The sequence below is a fragment of the Mastomys coucha genome, unplaced genomic scaffold, assembly GCF_008632895.1.
Source record: "Mastomys coucha isolate ucsf_1 unplaced genomic scaffold, UCSF_Mcou_1 pScaffold13, whole genome shotgun sequence".
Taxonomy (NCBI): domain Eukaryota; kingdom Metazoa; phylum Chordata; class Mammalia; order Rodentia; family Muridae; genus Mastomys; species Mastomys coucha.
In genome coordinates, this window is record NW_022196895.1 from 6,613,124 (window position 1) to 6,631,017 (window position 17,894).

Consider the following 17,894-nt stretch of genomic DNA (forward strand, 5'->3'; position numbering starts at 1 on the left):
TGTGTGTGTGGTGTGTGTCTGTGTGTGTGTCTGTGTGTGTGTCTGTGTGTGTGAGAGAGAGAGAGAGAAAGAGAGAGAGAGAAAGAGAACATAGTCCCATCTCATACTAAGAATGTACTAACATTCCCATCACACTAACTTCTCCCAGTATCTCTAGAGACCTGCTCGTCTATATTTAAAACAAATGGCATCCTTTGGAAACATGCTAGCAATGGAAAAGGAGTATTTAAAAAAATATATTTTACAAGGCTATCCTTGCTCAATGAAAAAGGGAGTCCAGGACAATAGCAACCTCATTATACTTTGCTAAATGGATAGACTTTTATGTTCAAGGTGGTCTTCCTTACATAATAAAATGTATTGATGAGGTTTTTGGTTTGGTTTGGTTTGGTTTGGTTTAGTTGTTTTTTTTTTTGGTTTTTGGTTTTTGGTTTTTGGTTTTTTTTTTGAGACAGGGTTTCTCTGAGTAACCCCCGGTGTCCTGGGACTCACTCTGTAAACCAATCGGTCCTCCAATTCATAGATCTGCCTTTCTTTGCCTCCCCAGTGATGGGACTAAAGGCACATGCCACCACCACCCAACAGGCATTGGTAAGATCTTAACCTACATGTTCATTAATTAATACATTCTGAGAAATATGGCCAAATATCAGAGCTTTTTTAATATAATCCTTGTTAATGTACCCAGGACAAAAGAGCAAGGCCTCTTAATCACACTTGTTAAGGGGGCCTTTATAAAATGAGACTGTTTAGGATGGTTCTTCTGGCCGACATGAACTCAGTCCATCTTTAAAGCCCCCTCTCTGTTTATTACTAACTTTTTCATAGAAATAAAGCCTACTCTTACAATTACTCCTTTCCTATCAAGTTGTATTACATTCATAGTTTTTCTCTTTTCCCCATAAGCATATACGAATCTGAAGCACACAATAAAGAATAAAAAAAAATGGGTCAAACGCAAGTCCTGTCTTAATAGGACCCAGAATAACTCAAAGTAGTAATATATGCAGGCATAAACTCCATTTCTAAATGGAGCCTTTTGCTGGAAGCAACAGAAGTCAGAGATAACCAGGGATGAAGTAAGAACTGTCTGGCTCCAGCTCCCTCCACATGCATTGAGGTAGAGGACGTGGACTTCCCCAAATGAAAAGGCCCCTTAGCAGTTTCCCATAGCTACTGAATGAAACTCAGTCACAAACTTGGTGATTACAAACCGTATAGATGAATTACCCTACCAGTGCTAAAGCCAAAGCCAGGGAAGCCTTAGCCCTAAGGTGTTAGTAGGCAGGGTTGTGTCCTTTCCGGAGGTCCTTGTCCAAGTGGTACAAGCTGCCCATGTTCCCTGGCCGCTACCTCTGTCTCTGCCATGGTTATCATGCTATCTTCACCAGCTTCCTCTGACTCTGAATGCTATGCTACCTCCCTCTTTATAAGCTCCCATTGATGACACTGGCCTTGCCTAGATAATTCAGGCCAATTTTTTTCATCTTAAAATCCTTAACTTAAAGACACCAGTAAGTCACTATTTGAAAGTACTATTCATAAGCTCAGGGGATTCAGATCTTTGCAGGAGCATTATTTTATCTGCTAGATACTTCCAAAAACAAGTATGTAAAATAAAAATAACATGTACTGTCCTTCTCTCCTATTATTTCTATTCCGATGTTTTCCTCTCTGCTGCTTAATTCTTGGAGAAAAGTCCTAACCTTAAACAATTTAGGAAATATAGAAGGTCTAGGACAGTGCTTTGTCTTAAAATATTTCCAGTAAATATTTCCCAAGTGGATGCAAAACATAATTGGAAATCACTAAAGATTCAGACTATGCCAAGTAAATGCATGATTCTATAACAAAAAAAAAAAAAAAGACTCAAAATCCAGCTGTTTAAAGAAGATAGATGGTTGTGGAAATGTCAGGGAAGAAAGGAAGAAAGGTTATTGATGGACCAAGATGTTGTTGAAAATTTTTAGTCCCAATTCTGGGTTTCTACTCTGCCTTTGACCATTCAGTTCCCAGATAAAAGACACAAACAACCTTTATATTTATAGTAAGCCATAATCACGACTATATCTACCCACTACACTATTTGAATCTACTTTCTTATCCATAGCCCTGAGTTATTATTTACTATGTTTCATCTGGGCTGCTCTTAACTCCAATTGGCCAGCCCACATGGCTATGCTTTCTTGACTCCTAACTCATGCGTCTCTCTCCACTTTCTTCTCTCCTTCATGGTCTCCTCTGAACTCAAGGCAAGGAAACCCCAAACCCCGCCTATCTCAATTTTGCCCAGTTATAGGCTGTAGGCATTTTTATTCACCAATCAGAAATAACTTAGGGACAAGGTCACATACCATCACTTGAGTCTAGTGAGGACTCTCTTGTCTCTGGGGCAACCAGGCCTTGGGGGCTCACATGAAGCATTACAATACATAGCAACTGACCAAATCTCAACAATTCTGCTTTTTACTACAATAAAAGACTCCTTTTCTCTCAGATATAAATTGAATACAATTATAATAATTATGAAAATTATAAAATATGATATGCATTAATAATGTCCAGTCCATTATATTTGGCAATTTAGATAAAGTATTATATCATCTATCCTATCTTGGTGAGTTAGAATTTTGTATTTAAGTTATTTTTTTATCTTAATTTGTATTAACATCCTAAAGACATCTTTTTAGACCCAGGACTTCTTAAATCTTAAACAACTTAAGTTTAATTGTGACACTAAAACTATCTTGTCTTCAACCCCATCAGATCTGAGAAGCAATAAATATTATTTGAGTACACAGAAAGCACAAGGACCTATCTTCCAAAAATCATAGAAATGACAGAGATAGCTTAGCACCTTGACAGTCCCCAATATTCCTTACAATATTGGAGTATCTATCTTCAACCTTCTAGTCCAGAATATCTGACAGACCTTTTGTGAAGCAAGAAATATGAAGAACTAGCTTACACTGTCTTAACGGAGTTTAGTTAGCACTTTGTCCTTTCTGGACAGCAGCATTCAGTCTGTAGATAAAGTTGGAGCATTTCTTGCCCAGTGGCTAGCTTGCCACAGCTGAAGCAACTCCATATGGAAGCTATGTTCATCATCTTCTTCCAACTGCCAGGAGCAGACATGTCTCAATCCTAAAAAGCCTTAAATGAATAAAAACATCTTTAAGTGCCATATACTGTGAGTCTCTGAGATTTTTGAAGACCATCTAGTTATTCATAGCATATCTGAACAGGCAGGTATTGCCTGTCTCCAGCTACCTCTTATCTATACAACCCAGGGTATATAGTTTTGTGATAATCCAGACTAGTATCTGACAAGACCATGAGTTTAAATGAGTGACTGTTAACTTGCATCACTTAATTATTCTAAACAGTTTGTAACAGCAGCTATTAAAAGGAACAGGACTGGGGTGAGTGAGATGGCTCAGTGGGAAAGAGCAGCAACTGCTCTTCGGAAGGTCATGAGTTCAAATCCCAGCAACCAAATGGTGGCTCACAACCATCCGTAATGAGATCTGACACCCTCTTCTGGTGTGTCTGAGGACAGCTTCAGTGTACTTACATATAATAAATAAATAAAATCTTAAAAAAAAAAAAAAAAAAAGGAACAGGACTAGGGCTGGTGAGATGGCTCAGCGGGTAAGAGCACTGACTATTCTTCCGAAGATCCTGAGTTTAAATCCCAGCATGGTGGCTCACAACCACCCGTAATGAGGTCTGACTACCTCTTCTGGAGTGTCTGAAGACAGATACAGTGTACTTACATATAATAAATAAATAAATCTTAAAAAAAAAAAAAAAAGGAACAAGACTAAACCTTGTATTTTTTTGGTTGGTTGGTTGGTTTTTCAAGACAGGGTTTCTCTGTAGCTCCGGCAGTCCTGGAACTCACTCTGTAGACCAGGCTGGCCTCGAACTCAGAAATCCACCTGCCTCTGCCTTCCAAGTTCTGGGATTAAAGGCGTGCGCCACTACCGCCCCTAAACCTTGTATTTTTAAGTGAGGTGCATAGGCACAATGACTATCTAAGAGTTGAAACATACATATATATTATGTTGTAATAAAGTTACTCTTAAATTTTTTAATCAATATACAAAAATTTATACCAATGAAAAAACCTGTATCAGTGAACAAAATTCTGTACCAATGTAACAAAATATAACTTTAATTCTACATCAAAATATTAATATTTCTACCAATTATGACTATAAAATGCTTTTAAGAGTAGATTCAAGGGGCTAGAGAGATGGCTCAGCGGTTAAGAGCACTGACTGCTCATCCGAAGGTCCTGAGTTCAAATCCCAGCAACCACATGGTGACTCACAACGTCCATAATGAGATCTGATGCCCTCTTCTGGTGCATCTGAAGACAGCTACAGTAAGTGTACTTTCATATAATAAATAAATAAATTAAAATTTAAAAAATTCATTTAAAAAAAAGAGTAGATTCAATAATCCATCCCTCTTTATCTATTTTCTTATAATATTAATATATTCCTCCTTCTTTTTCTTTTCATCCCTTTACCTAAAAAAGAAAGAAGGATAGAGAAGAGGAAAGAAAAGATAGGAATCAGGCTAGAGAGATGGCTCAGTGGTTAAGAGCACTGACTGCTCTTCCAAAGGTCCTGAGTTCAATTCCCAGCAACCACATGGTGGCTCACAGCCATCTGTAATGGGATCTGATACCCTCTTCTGGTGTGTCTGAAGACAGCTACAGTGTACTCATATACATAAGTAATAGATAAATAAATCTTTATTTAAAAAAAGATAGAAATCCCTGAGTCGAAGCTCTATTTAGTTTTCTCCCTGTCCAAGCCTATAATTATTTGTAAGTCATCCCTTAAAGTGACAGCATACCTATAATTTATTAAATGACCAAAATGATCTACCCCAATTTAAGGGAATGGATGGCAGACTTCTTATAATTGCTTCCTGCTGAATTGGAGCAAAGAATGCCTGTTTGGAGGCCAAAGGGAAATGAAAAATGGTTAAGTCAAAAGAAAGCTAGCTGATATTATTTGTCATCCGGGCCTATGTGCTTAGAAAGTTCGGGAGTTAACTGAAGTCCTGACTGTAGCAGTCTGAAAGGTTGGATGAGCCAAGGTCGTTGGATCAGCAGGCTTTTTGGAGGCTGTTTTGGAAGCAAGTCTCTGGAAACAGCATCAGTTTGAGGCAAGATCTATCAGGGAGCTAGAACAGCAGGTCTCACCAACTCAGCATCCCTGAGGGTGAATCTCGTCAGAGCTGTCCATTTGGTCTTCCTGTGAATATAAAATGTTTAGAGGTAATTTGTGTTTCTATATTAACATAATGTATGGAATGTACATTGTACACAGATCAGTTAAAGATTAACATTTGCTCCTTGTTTGAGCAGGTGAAAGACAAATATCTTTTTTTTTATGTGTTAGAGTTATGATCATATGATCAAACTGCAATATAAATGTATAACTGTATAAATTGTAATATAAAATCTCCATTCATGCCACATGAAAGGATGGCATGATAAGTTCTGAGGACTCTGTAGCCAATAAGATCCATTAGCTGTGTGTAGCTGAAGTTCTGGCTAAACACATTTTGTGCCTCAGCCAGTTTCAGGGCTGTTCCCACGTAGAGGGATCAGCCAATCATGTTCCCTGTCCTGTGTGGTTTTCTTGATTTCTTTCTTCCTGTCTGCAGCCAAGATCTTCAGGGTTCTTCCTCTGTCAAAGCTGATCCTTATCACTTTGGAAGGAGTCCAGATCCTTTTCTTCTCTCCTCTTAACACAAATATAGAGCCTCTCTCCCAAAATAGCCTTTCCTTGGTCCAGCAACTTGAAGTCATCAAAAGTATGGATTGATTTAATTTCGTATTTAGATCTGCTTTATTTTGACCTCTCTCAAAGAGGATTTGTAATGCCATTACAACCATAGAACTCATAATCACCTTCATTTTGATAAACTAAGATAATTTGAAACCATTAAAACAATTATTATTGTTTATTAAGGCAGGGCTTCTTTGTGTTCCCCAAGCTGACTTGAATTTGCTCTCTAGATCAGGCTGAGCTCACATTCATAAGAACCCTGCCCATCCTTGTGTTTGTCTCCCAAGTACTGAGATCAAAGTCCTCGATCTCTTTATTTATCTATGTATCCTTGAAAACATTTATATCAATTCTCATTTCTTTCTCCCCTCTTTGGAGATTAATATATCAGTGGATAAATATATTTACATCCCTTTTTCTATTTATATAATTTGAGTCAATATCCTTTTCTATATTTAGCTTCATTTACATTTCCTTCTATTTATTGTAGAAGCATATTCTCAAGCCACCATGTGTTTGCTGAGTTTTTATGAGTTAGGCCATGTGCCATTGCCAATTCTCCCATGGAAACCCATGTGTCTATGTTTGCTGATCTGGTTGCTCATCTCAGTGTGACACCCATTTTTAAGTTAGCTCTCATGAGCTGCTATAGTTCTCCCGTGGGAACCCCACACTTTGAGGAGACATTTCAGAGCAGCATGAAATTCTATCCCATGTCAGCTCTCATGAGCATAGCTTTTCTTTTTCTGTTGTATAAAAGTAAAACAATTGTGCCCCACCCCCAATTCTGGGTCTTCACATTGACCAGTGGAACATACCATTCCTAGGGCGACAGAAAAACATTATCCTTCAATTTGAAATTAGAACAAAATTATAAGCATCCCTTATAAACACACTCATATTCTCCTTTCTCTTACATAAATGTAAGATTGATGTGTATCAGAATTTAGAGATCTGTCTTTTGTTTTGTCAGCTCGGATGCTGTGTTGCACCTGAGCAGCTACACTGAGGTCTGTCCTCAACATAGAGCTGTGCTTAGCAACAGTGCAGAGTACGCCCACGAAGAGCTTTGTGCTTAGCAACAGGGCAGAGTACGCCCACGAAGAGCTTAGGCTAGCTGCTATTTAAGCTTGCGTTGTAGTTCAAGGGCTCTGTTGTTTTGCGTGTTCAGTTTGGGGGCGCACCTGTATTTTAGCTCATGCTTTAATGCCTGAAACCACCGTCTGGGATCACATGCACCAAATCAGCCTGTATTTCAATCCGTGTAGGAAAAAAACAATTCACTAAGGAAGCATTTCCCCAGCCTTCCCAGTTTTAAAAAGACAGTGTACACACGTTTTTGGTTTTGTTTTTAAACCCGGGAATGTAAAATCAATTTTGATAAGAGTGAGTTTTTGCCAGATGGTAGGTGTCAATATGTTGCTGAAAATTTTTAACCCCAAGAGGTTTCTACCCCTCCTTTGACATTTAGTTCCCAGGTAAAAGATGCACACAATCTTTATATTTTTAATAAGCTTTAGTCAGCACTAGAGCTATGTTTCATCTGGGCTGCTCTTAACTCCAATTGGCCAGCCCTCATGGCCGTGCTTTCTTGACTCCTAACTCATGCGTCTTTCTCCTCTCTCCACAGTCTTCTCTCCCTCGTGGTTCTCTTCCGACCCCAAGCCCAAGAACCCCAAGCCCCACCTATCTCAATTGTGCCCAGCTGTAGGCATCCTTATTCACTAATCAGAAATAACTTAGAGGCAAGGTCACATACCATCACTTGGGTCTAGTGTGAACTCTCTTGTCTCTGGGGGAACCAGGCCTTGGGGGTCCGCACTTAGCACTACAATACATAGTAACAGACCAAATATGAACCCCAAGAATCTGTAAAACTCATCTGCCACCTACTACAGAAGTACTTGCATCTCTAACTGAAAGTGGGCGGGGCCTATCAGATGGCTCAGTGGGCAAACGCACCTGCTACTGAGATTGAGGCTCTGAGCTTGACCTCTGGAACCCACTGGAAAAAGAGAGCTGACCCCCAGAAGTTGTCCTCTGACTTCTAAGCAGGTACAAACACCAAAATGTGTATATATGTACACACACACATACACTTGCCTTTTTCAAATGAAATTTAGATTCCTCCATAGATCTTAGATAAGTCTAAACCACTAACAAGTCTCAGAAAATACTGAGACAGTCTAAAAATCACTCATTGAGGAGGAAGGTGTTAAAAAGCTTTTCTTTCTGCTTTTTCTCTTTGATTTAATAGCTCGCATGTATATGTAGACTTTGGCCCCCAAAAAAAGAAGCAAGAAAAGAAAGTACAAGACAGCAATTTTTTTAAAGATTTATTTCCATGTGTATGAATGCCTTTGACTGAAGGTATATAAATAAGAACAGTGTGTGTGTGTGTGTGTGTGTGTGTGTGTGTGTGTGTGTGTTACCCAAGGAAGCCAGAAGAAGGCACTGGGTCTCCTGGAGCTGGTGCACTGGAATTATTATACACATCCATGTGGGCACTAGGCCCAAACCCACCTCTTCCAAGAAGTAGCAAGTACTAACTGCTGAGCCTTCTAGCCAACCCCCGTGGTTTCCTTAAAATAAGAAGAGGGAATATACACCAACTGCTCCCACTCACATTTCATTAGAACTAATTACTCCATCATACCTGCCAACATGGAATCCTGAGGAATGAATCATAGCATGCCAACATGGAATCCTGAGGAATTAATCATAGCATGCCAACATGGAATCCTGAGGAATGAATCATAGCATGCCAACATGGAATCCTGTGAAATGAATCATAGCAGAGTCCAGGTATACACACTTAAATCCATCAGGGTGCAGGAAGACCAGTGGGTTTTAACAGAAAACCAACAGAATCTCTTCCGTTCATATTGATCATTTTGTAAATTACATCCAAGCCGATGTTTATGTTTATGCATGACAGAGCTCCTGGCAGTTCAGTTTTGTCAGTCATACATTGATAATGATTATACTGACACAGACCTCCTCAGGGTTGGGAAGTTAAGATGGCTAATGAATGCTTATGTGTCAAAATAATTATCAAAGTTAGTCCACAACAGAACAAATAGTAGACGTGTTTGAATGATAAACATCTACTATTCAGAATAAGTTCAATTACCAAAGTTTTATTATTGTAGCCCAAATGGAAGTATATAATTTTTAATCTTTTCTCTCAAAACAATTTCACAGATGAGCCAGGGAAAGTAGTGCTTGTCTCTAATCCTAGTGTTGGGACATGGACATGGGGCAGTCAGGAGTTAAAGGCCAGCTTTAGCCGCCTTGCAAGTTCGCAGCCAGCGTGGGCTCCATGAAAACAGTGTCTCAAAAAACAAAACAACAAACAAAAAAAAACGAGTTCTTTTTTTTTTTTTTTTTTTTTTTTTTTTTTTTTTTTTTTTTTTTTTTTTTTTTTTTTTTTGGTTTCTTGAGACAGGGTTTCTCTGTATAGCCCTGGCTGTCCTGGGACTCACTCTGTAGACCAGGCTGGCCTCAAACTCAGAAATCCACCTGCCTCTGCCTCCCAAGTGCTGGGATTAAAGGCGTGCACCACCACCGCCCGAACGAGTTCTTTTTTTAAACTGAACACTAGACAAAACACTATAACAACCATTTTTATTACCATTTTTATTAAGTATTATAAATAGAGTTGATCCCATGTACATAACAGAATATGGATTGGTTATAAGCAAATAGATCATGTTGTATGAGAGACATGAACTTTGAAAATGTCAGTATCTGCAGGGATTCCAAGAACCTACTGGACACTGAAGAATGCCTTTCATGCCTTCCAGCTCTTACTCTGTCAGTCATTATTGTTGATGTTGTTGTTATTGGCAGTGATGGTATGTGCGCTTGTGCACACACGCATATGTGTGTGTGTGTATGTGTGTGTGTGTGTTTCCGTGGAGTCACCCATCGATTGTAGCTTTCAAAATCTTCCTCCTCTACCTACAGTTCCCTGAGCCCTGAGAGGAGGGGTTGATGAAGGCATTTTACTTAGGACTGAGTGCTCCAAAGTCTCTCGCTCTCTGAACATGGTCCAGTTGTGACTCTGTGTTGGTTCCCATCTGTCAAGGACCAGCTTTGACATCACAGGGTAAACCAAGGCAGGCATCAGAGACCTATGGCTTCAGCGATCTGGACCAAAAGTTGATGACTTCTGGCAATTTAACTCCTGCTGATAGAAAAGCTACTTGGGTTGTTTTCTCTTGACTCAGGGACCTGTGACTGCTTGTATTCTTATTCTAATCTGAGTCCCCAAAATTGTTTCACAGGAATACTCACTTAAGACACTGAGGGATCCTTCTGACTGGTAAATAAAGATGCCAGCAGCTCATGGCTGGCATGAGGGTGGAGAGAGAGGGGACCTTAGGAATTTCCCAGGCTGGGGTCTGAGAGAAGATCTGCCATGCCAGGAGAAGGTGCAGGACAGAGAGCATAGCTGCCATGTGGCCCAAAAGGCTGCCCAACTGGGTCCAGGGCAGCAAAGATGGAATACAAGATTTAGTAAGTAATAACTCAGGAATATCAGAGGAAGGTGGATTAGCCATTGGAGGTTAGGATGTGCCATTGAGCTGATTAAGGCATATCAAAATATAAAGGTCCCAGGTGAATGACAAAAAAGGAAAGAAATGGCTTGACTGCTCCTAGATGTGATGGGGAGAAGGTTGATGGTAGATAAAAAGGGAGAGCATAGCAGGAGGCAGAGAGACATGTGAGAAGAAGGGGGAGGGGAGACCCAGAAGACCAAGAGGTCAGAAGTTTGAAGGGTAAAAGGGATGGGCTACAGGGGAAGGGCAGCCTGGCCACTGGGCTAGAGATTTCAGGGTAGGGGGCAGGGTATACTGGCCATACCTCAGAACAGGCTGAGACTGAGGAATGCTGGGAAAACCTGTATAAGGGTCCATGATTCACTGAAGAATGATACCCTGGACTTAAATAGTAGGTAAACACAAAGAGTGTTTATTCTGCAGAAGTCCAGCATGCTGAGGTCTCCCCATTACCAAGATACCTCTAACTTACTCCATCTCTAAGGACATTTCATTACCAAGGCATAGGGACTGGACATTGTTACTCAGGAAGTCCAAGGTAAGTGGCCTTTATCTGACTCCATATCTACGGACGTTCCATTACTGGGTTTTGGGGGCTGGAACCTACCAGGTAGGTCTGGAAACTTGCTGACCCATTGTCCTTGCTTCAGGCTAGGTCGTTGAGCACTTTCTAGTTTCTGACTAGATGCCTGAAGCCGGGGGTTTTAAAAACAGACTTGTCTGGACATGCCCAGTTTTTTAGGCCTCTTAGACTGTCAGTTTGAAGCCTGTCGTGGAGTCAGCCCAGCCTTCTCACCTGGTGGCTAGTTCTGCTTGGGTATGTTAAACATGCATATCAGTGGGTTATTTGTCTTTGGTTTGAGCCCTATCACCAGGTAGAAAGTGGTTTTAGGAATTTGCCACTATTTCTCAGGCCTCACCAACCAACCAGCCTTCTGAGATCTCTGCATTGGCTGAAAAGAATCCTTCCTAATTTTTACTCCTCAAATTGACATTGTAAACACACCATCCTAGCTAGAGCTCCTGCTGCTGTGATAAGCACTTGACTGAAGCCAATTTACAAGGATCAGGTTGACTTGACTATGTTTCCAAATCTCTGTTCATAATCAAAGGGCGTCAGGACAGGACCTCAGTCACACAGGGCAGGAACGTGGAGGGAGGAGCCGATGCAGAGGCCATAAAGAGGTGCTGCTTACTGCCTTGCTCCACTTGGCTTGCTCAGTCTGCTTTCTTATCGAATCCAATACCTCTAGCGCAGGGATGGCACCATCCATAATGGGCTGCCCCTCCCCCCCCCCAGCTCCCCGTCAATCTTTAATTAAGAAGATGCCCTATCTGCTTGCCTACAGCCCCATTTTATGTACACATTTTCTTTTTTCTTTTTCTTTTTCTCTCAAAGACTACATCCCAACCACATCCTCCCCTCTTGATACTCCTCCCAGTGTTACTTACTCTGTAGACCAGGCTGGCATCAAACTCATGAGATATACCTGCCTCTGCCAGGATTAAAGGCATGTGCCAACACTACCACCGACCACCTGGAATATACATTTTCTTAATTGAGGTTAAGCTGGCTCAGACGGCTTTAGCTGGTGTAACTTGACATAACTATCCAGTACACATATTTAATCCTCAATTTCTTTTTCTATTACCTCACGCTGTTTCTTATTCCATGACCCTTTGTTGCTGCTTAGAACAACAATATGAACCAACCAGTGCCCCCAAAGCCCCCAGGGACTAAACCACCAACCAAAGAGTACACATGGCGGGACTCATGGTTCTAGCTGCATATGTAGCAGAGGATGGCCTAGTCGGTCATCAATGGGAGGAGAGGCCCTTGGTCCTGTGAAGGTTCTGTGCCCCAGTGTAGGGGAATGCCAGGGCCAGGAAGTGGGAGTGGGTGGGTTGGTGAGCAGGGGGAGGGAAGAGGGTGTAGGGGGTTTTCAGAGGGCAAACTAGGAAAGGGGATAACATTTGAAATGTAAATAAAGAAAATATCTAATAAAAAATAAAAATAAGTAAATAAGGCTGCTATAAAAAAAAGCCATTAGAATATGTACCTTGTCCATCTTCTTACTCCTTCCAACTTCTTTCAGCCATCCTATCTGTAGGATGAATCATAACCACCTGATTGTCCCTGAGCAAACCTCTCTATTTTTCCCTCCTAGTTTCCCAGAATAGTATAAATAAAGAAAACTCTCAGAGTGGTATGAGAAGCTGAGAGACTCTGGGGCCTGGCTGGAATGTGCTGGAGATTCACTTGAGCATGGCACAAATCTATCCCAGCTCAGAGGAAGTCACTTTTGTCCTGACCTCTTCCCCCTTTCCTCTCACTCAGAATATGGGTATCTAGCTGTTCTGCTGCCAACCAAGACAGGTCTGTTCACAGCCCCTACACTGTACCCTGGGAAGACCTGACCATACCTGCCTTTCTCCCAGGCTCATAAAAACTTGCATATAATTCTTAATATGCTAAAACCAGGTTTTTTTTCAAAACACCCTTACTTGTATATGGTCAAATATTTCCAACAACAGAAACTGAACACATTACAGAATCAATAAGCCACGGACCAAGATGATGGAAGTTCAAAGGGCTAGGGAGAAAGGATGACCTATCTCCTGGAGGCTGGAAAGAACACTAGCATGAGGAATGCATCCTGCCCTTCTGGAGGACTCAAACCCAGCTTCCTGTACCCACTTCCTGCATTTCACTACAACAACCGCCTAGAACTCCAGTTCCAGAAGATCTGACATCCTCTTCCGACCTCTGAGGAAACCAGAATGTCCATGTGCACATACATTTACACAGGCACATACACATAAATAATAAAAAATTAGACAAAAGAATGATCTACTGTTAGTGAGTATGCCTAAAGTTTTCTCAGACGGACAGATGGATATTTGCCATATTAGCTACACTGATAGTGCTTTTGGTGTGAGTATGGATGGAGGGCATGAACTCTCCTACATAGGAATGATCTTTTGTTTTGTTTTGTTTTGTTTTTTCAAGACAGGGCTTCTCTGTGTAGCCCTAGCTGTCCTGGAACTCACTCTGTAGACCAGGCTGGTCTCGAACTCAGAAATCCGCCTGCCTCTGCCTCCCAAGTGCTGGGATTAAAGGCGTGTGTAACCACTGCCCAGAAGGAATGACTTTTTTTTTTTTTTTTTTTTTTTTTTGAGACAGGTTCTTCCATTGTAGCCCTGGCTGCCATGGAATTCACTATGTTGGCAAGCTTAGCCTTGAATAGCTACTGCCTGGGATCAAAGATGTCCAAGATGGTCCCCCAAACCCCACCCACCCAGGCTAACAACTTTATGACTACTAGCATTTCCATCAAGGTTCTAAGAATGGTGGTGAGCCTTTAACTGTTTGAAAATGTTTTTATTTTGCTTAGTTTTGCACTGCTGGGGATCAAAATTAGGTCCTCATACGTGCTAGGCAAGTATTCTACCACTGAGATGCACTACCAGCCCACTATCTTTATTTTTTTGGTTTTTTTGAGACAGGGTTTCTCTGTGTAGTCCTGGCTGTCCTGGCACTCCCAGTGCCACCACTGCCTAGCTCCTTTATTCTTAGCCTTCAAGATCATTTTGTTGCATTGAGATGAGAAGGATCAGAGGAACTTTTCTTCAGCACATTGTAGATATTTCATTCTCTTTTATTGCTGATAAGAAATTGTTGGTTTAGTGTAATTGCTTTCAATTTACAGGTAAATTCTTTCCTTGCTGGTAAACTTTCCTGTTACTGAAATGTAAACTTTTCTGGTTTTGTAGTAATTCAGTTTCATTGCAAAAGGTCGGGGAGTTCATTTAACAGCCTTCTCAAAACTAGTCAGGAAATTTTGGAAGCCAGGTCATCTGGTAGTGCAAATCTTTAATTGGGAGGCAGAGGCAGGCAGATATCTGGGTTCGAGGCCAGCCTGGTCTATAGAGCAGGTTCCAGGACAGCCGGGGCTACACAGAGAAACCTTGTCTCAAAACAGCAAACCATTTCAAATCAAACCAACCACCCAAACAAGAAACCCTTTTTTAATATTGCTTATTTTGTCATTTGAAATCATACTTACATTTAGCTTCTCTTTTCAGTCCTCTTATTTTGTTATCTTAATGGTAAATTATATTTGAAATTTTTATGTTTTGTTGAGACAGGGTTTCTCTGTGTAGTCCAGACTGTCTCTGCCTCCCAAGTGCTGGGATTAAAGGTATGAGCCACCACCACTTGATTATGTTTGAATTGTTTTTGTCTTGTTTTGTTTGGATTACTTTTTTAAATTTATGTTTTATTAGATATTTTCTTTATTTACGTTTCAAATGATATCCCTTTTCCCAGTTTCCCTCTGAAAAAAAACCCCTATTCCCTCCCCCTTCCCCCTGCTCACCATTGAACCCACTCCTGCTTCCTGGCCCTGGCATTCCCCTACACTGGAGCATAGAACCTTCACTGGGCCAAGGGCCTCTCCTCCCATTGATGACCAACTAGGCCATCCTCTGCTACATATGCAACTGGAGCCATGAGTCCCATCATGTGTACTCTTTGGTTGGTGGTTTAGTCCCTGGGAGGTCTGGGGGTACTATTAGTTCATGTTGTTGTTCATCCTAAGGGGCTGCAAACCCCTTCAGCTCCTTGGGTCCTTCCTTTAGCTCCTTCATTGGGGACCCTGTACTCAGTCCAATGGATGGCTGTGAGCCTCTAGTTCTGTATTAGTCAGGCACTGGCAGAGCCTCTCTGGAGACAGCTATATCAGGCTCCTGTCAGCCAGAACTTGCTGCCATCCACAATAGTGTCTACGTTTGGTGATTGAATATGGGGAGGATTCCTAGGTGGAGCAGTCTCTGGATTGTCCTTCCTTCAGTCTCTGCTCCACACTTTGTCTCTACAACTCCTTCCAAGAAGAATCAAAGTATCCACACTTTGGTCTTCCTTCTTCTTGAGTTTCTTGTGGATTATGGATTCTATCTTGAGTATTCTGAGCTTTTGGACTAATATCCACGTATCAGTGAGTGCATACCATGTGTGTTCTTTTGTGATTGGGTTACCTCACTCAGGATGAAATTCTCCAGATCCATTGGAGATTTTGTGATTGGGTTACCTCACTCAGGATGAAATTCTCCAGATCCATTCCTTTGTTGAGGGACATCTGGTTGTTTCCAGCTTTTGGATACTATAAATAAGGCTGCTATCAACATAGTGGAGCATGTGTCCTTATTACATGTTGGAGCATCTTCTGGGTATATGCCTAGGAGTGGTACTATGTCCAGTTTTCTGAGGAACCACCAAACTGAGTGGTTGTACCAGCTTGCAATCCCACCAGCAATGAAGGAGTGTTCCTCTTTCTTCACATCCTCAGAAGCATCTACTGTCACCTGAATTTTTGGTCTTAGCTATTCTGACTGGTATGTGGTGGAATCTCAGGGTTGTTTTGATTTGCATTTCCCTGATGACTAAGGATGTTGAACATTTCTTTAGGTGCTTCTCAGTCATTTGGTATTTCTCACTTGAGAATTCTTTGTTTAGCTCTATATCCCATTTTTTTTAATAGGGTTATTTGATTCTCTGGAGTCTAACTTCTTGAGTTCTTTGTATATATTGGATATTAGCCCTCTATCAGATGTAGGATTGGTAAGGATCTTTTCCCAATCTGTTGGTTATTGATTTGTCCTATTGAAAGTGTCCTTTGCCTTACAGAATCTTTGTAATTTTATGAGGTCCCATTTGTCAATTTTTTTTTTTTTTTTTTTTTTTTTTTTTTTTTTTTTTTGGTCTTTCCCAACAAGGTTTCTTTGTGTAGCCCGGGCTGTCCTGGAACTCACTCTGTAGACCAGGCTGGCCTCGAACTCAGAAATCCACCTGCCTCTGCCTCCCACTGGGATTAAAGGTATTGCTACCACCACCCCCATTTGTCAATTTTTGTTCTTAGAGCATAAGTTATTGGTGTTCAGGAAATTTCCCCTGTGCCTATGTGCTCAAGGCTCTTCCCCACTTTCTTTTCTATTAGTTTCAGTGTATCTGGTTTTATGTGGAGGTCTTTGATCCACTTGGACTTGAGCTTTGTACAAGGAGATAAGAATAGATGAATTTGCATTCTTTTACTTGCTAACCACCAGTTGAAACAGCACCAATTGGTGAAAATGCTGTCTTTTTACCACTGTATGGTTTTAGTTCCTTAAGATCAAGTGACCATAGGTGTGTGGGTTCATTTCTGGGTCTTCAATTCTATTCCACTGATCTACCTGCCTGTCACTGTACCAATACCATGTAGTTTTTATCACAATTGCTCTGTACTACAGCTTGAGGTCAGGGATGGCGATTCCACCAGAAGTTCTTTTATTGTTAAGAATAGTTTTCGATATCCTAGGTTTTTTTGTTATTCCAGATGAATTTGCAAATTGCTCTTTCTAAGTCTATGAAGAATTGAGTTGGAATTTTGATGGGGGTTGCATTGAATCTGTAGATTGCTTTTGGCAAGATGGCCATTTTTACTATATTAATCCTGCCAATTCATGAGCATGGGAGATCTTTCCATCTTCTGGGATCTTCTTCGAAACTTGAAGTCTTTGTACAGATCTTTCACTTCCTTAGTTAGAGTCACACCAAGGTATTTTATATTATTTGTGACTATTGTGAAGGGTGTTGTTTCCCTAATTTCTTTCTCAGCCTGTTTATCCTTTGTGTAGAGGAAAGCCACTGATTTGCTTGAGTTAATTTTATATCCAGCTACTTTGCTGAAGTTGTTTATTAGGTTTAGGTGTTCTCTGGTGAAATTTTTGGGGTCACTTAAGTATACTATCATATCATCTGCAAATAGTGATAATTTGACTTCTTCCTTTCCAATTCGTATCCCTTTGATCTCCTTTTGTTGTCTAATTGCTCTGACTAGGACTTCAAGTACAATATTGAATAGGTGGGGAGAGAGGGCAGCCTTGTCTAGTCCCTGACTTCAGTGGGATGGCTTCAAGTTTCTCTCCATTTAGTTTGATGTTGGCTACTGGTTTGTTGTATATTGCTTTTACTATGTTTAGATATGGGCCTTGAATTCCTGATCTTTCCAAGACTTTTAACATGAAATGATGTAGAATTTTGTCAAATGCTTTTTCAGCATCTAATGAAATGATCATGTGGTTTTTTTCCTTTGAGTTTGTTTACATAGTGGATTACATTTATAGATTTCTATATATTGAACCATCCCTGCATCCCTGGAATGAAGCCTACTTCATTGTGGTGAATGATTTTATTAATGTGTTCTTGGATTCAGTTTGTGAGAATTTTATTGAGTATTTTTGTATTGATATTCATAAGGGAATTTGGTATCTGTCTAGAAAAATGGTCCATTTCATCCAGATTTTCCAATTTTGTTGATTACAGGCTTTTGTAATAAGATCTGATTTTTTTTTAATTTCCTCAGTCTGTTGCTATATCTCCCTTTTCATTTCTGATTTTGTTAATTTCTACACTGTCTATGTGCCCTCTGGTTAGTCTGGGTAAGGGTTTATCTATTTTGTTGATTTTCTCAAAGAA

At 40.6% G+C, this 17,894-nt stretch overlaps 1 long non-coding RNA gene across 1 annotated transcript in view; it reads left to right on the forward strand.

Moving 5' to 3' along the window:
* The window catches only part of LOC116086831, a 46,738-nt gene that overhangs the window by 470 nt on the left and 28,374 nt on the right, over positions 1 to 17,894 (forward strand). The gene's annotated exons all lie outside the window — the stretch shown is intronic.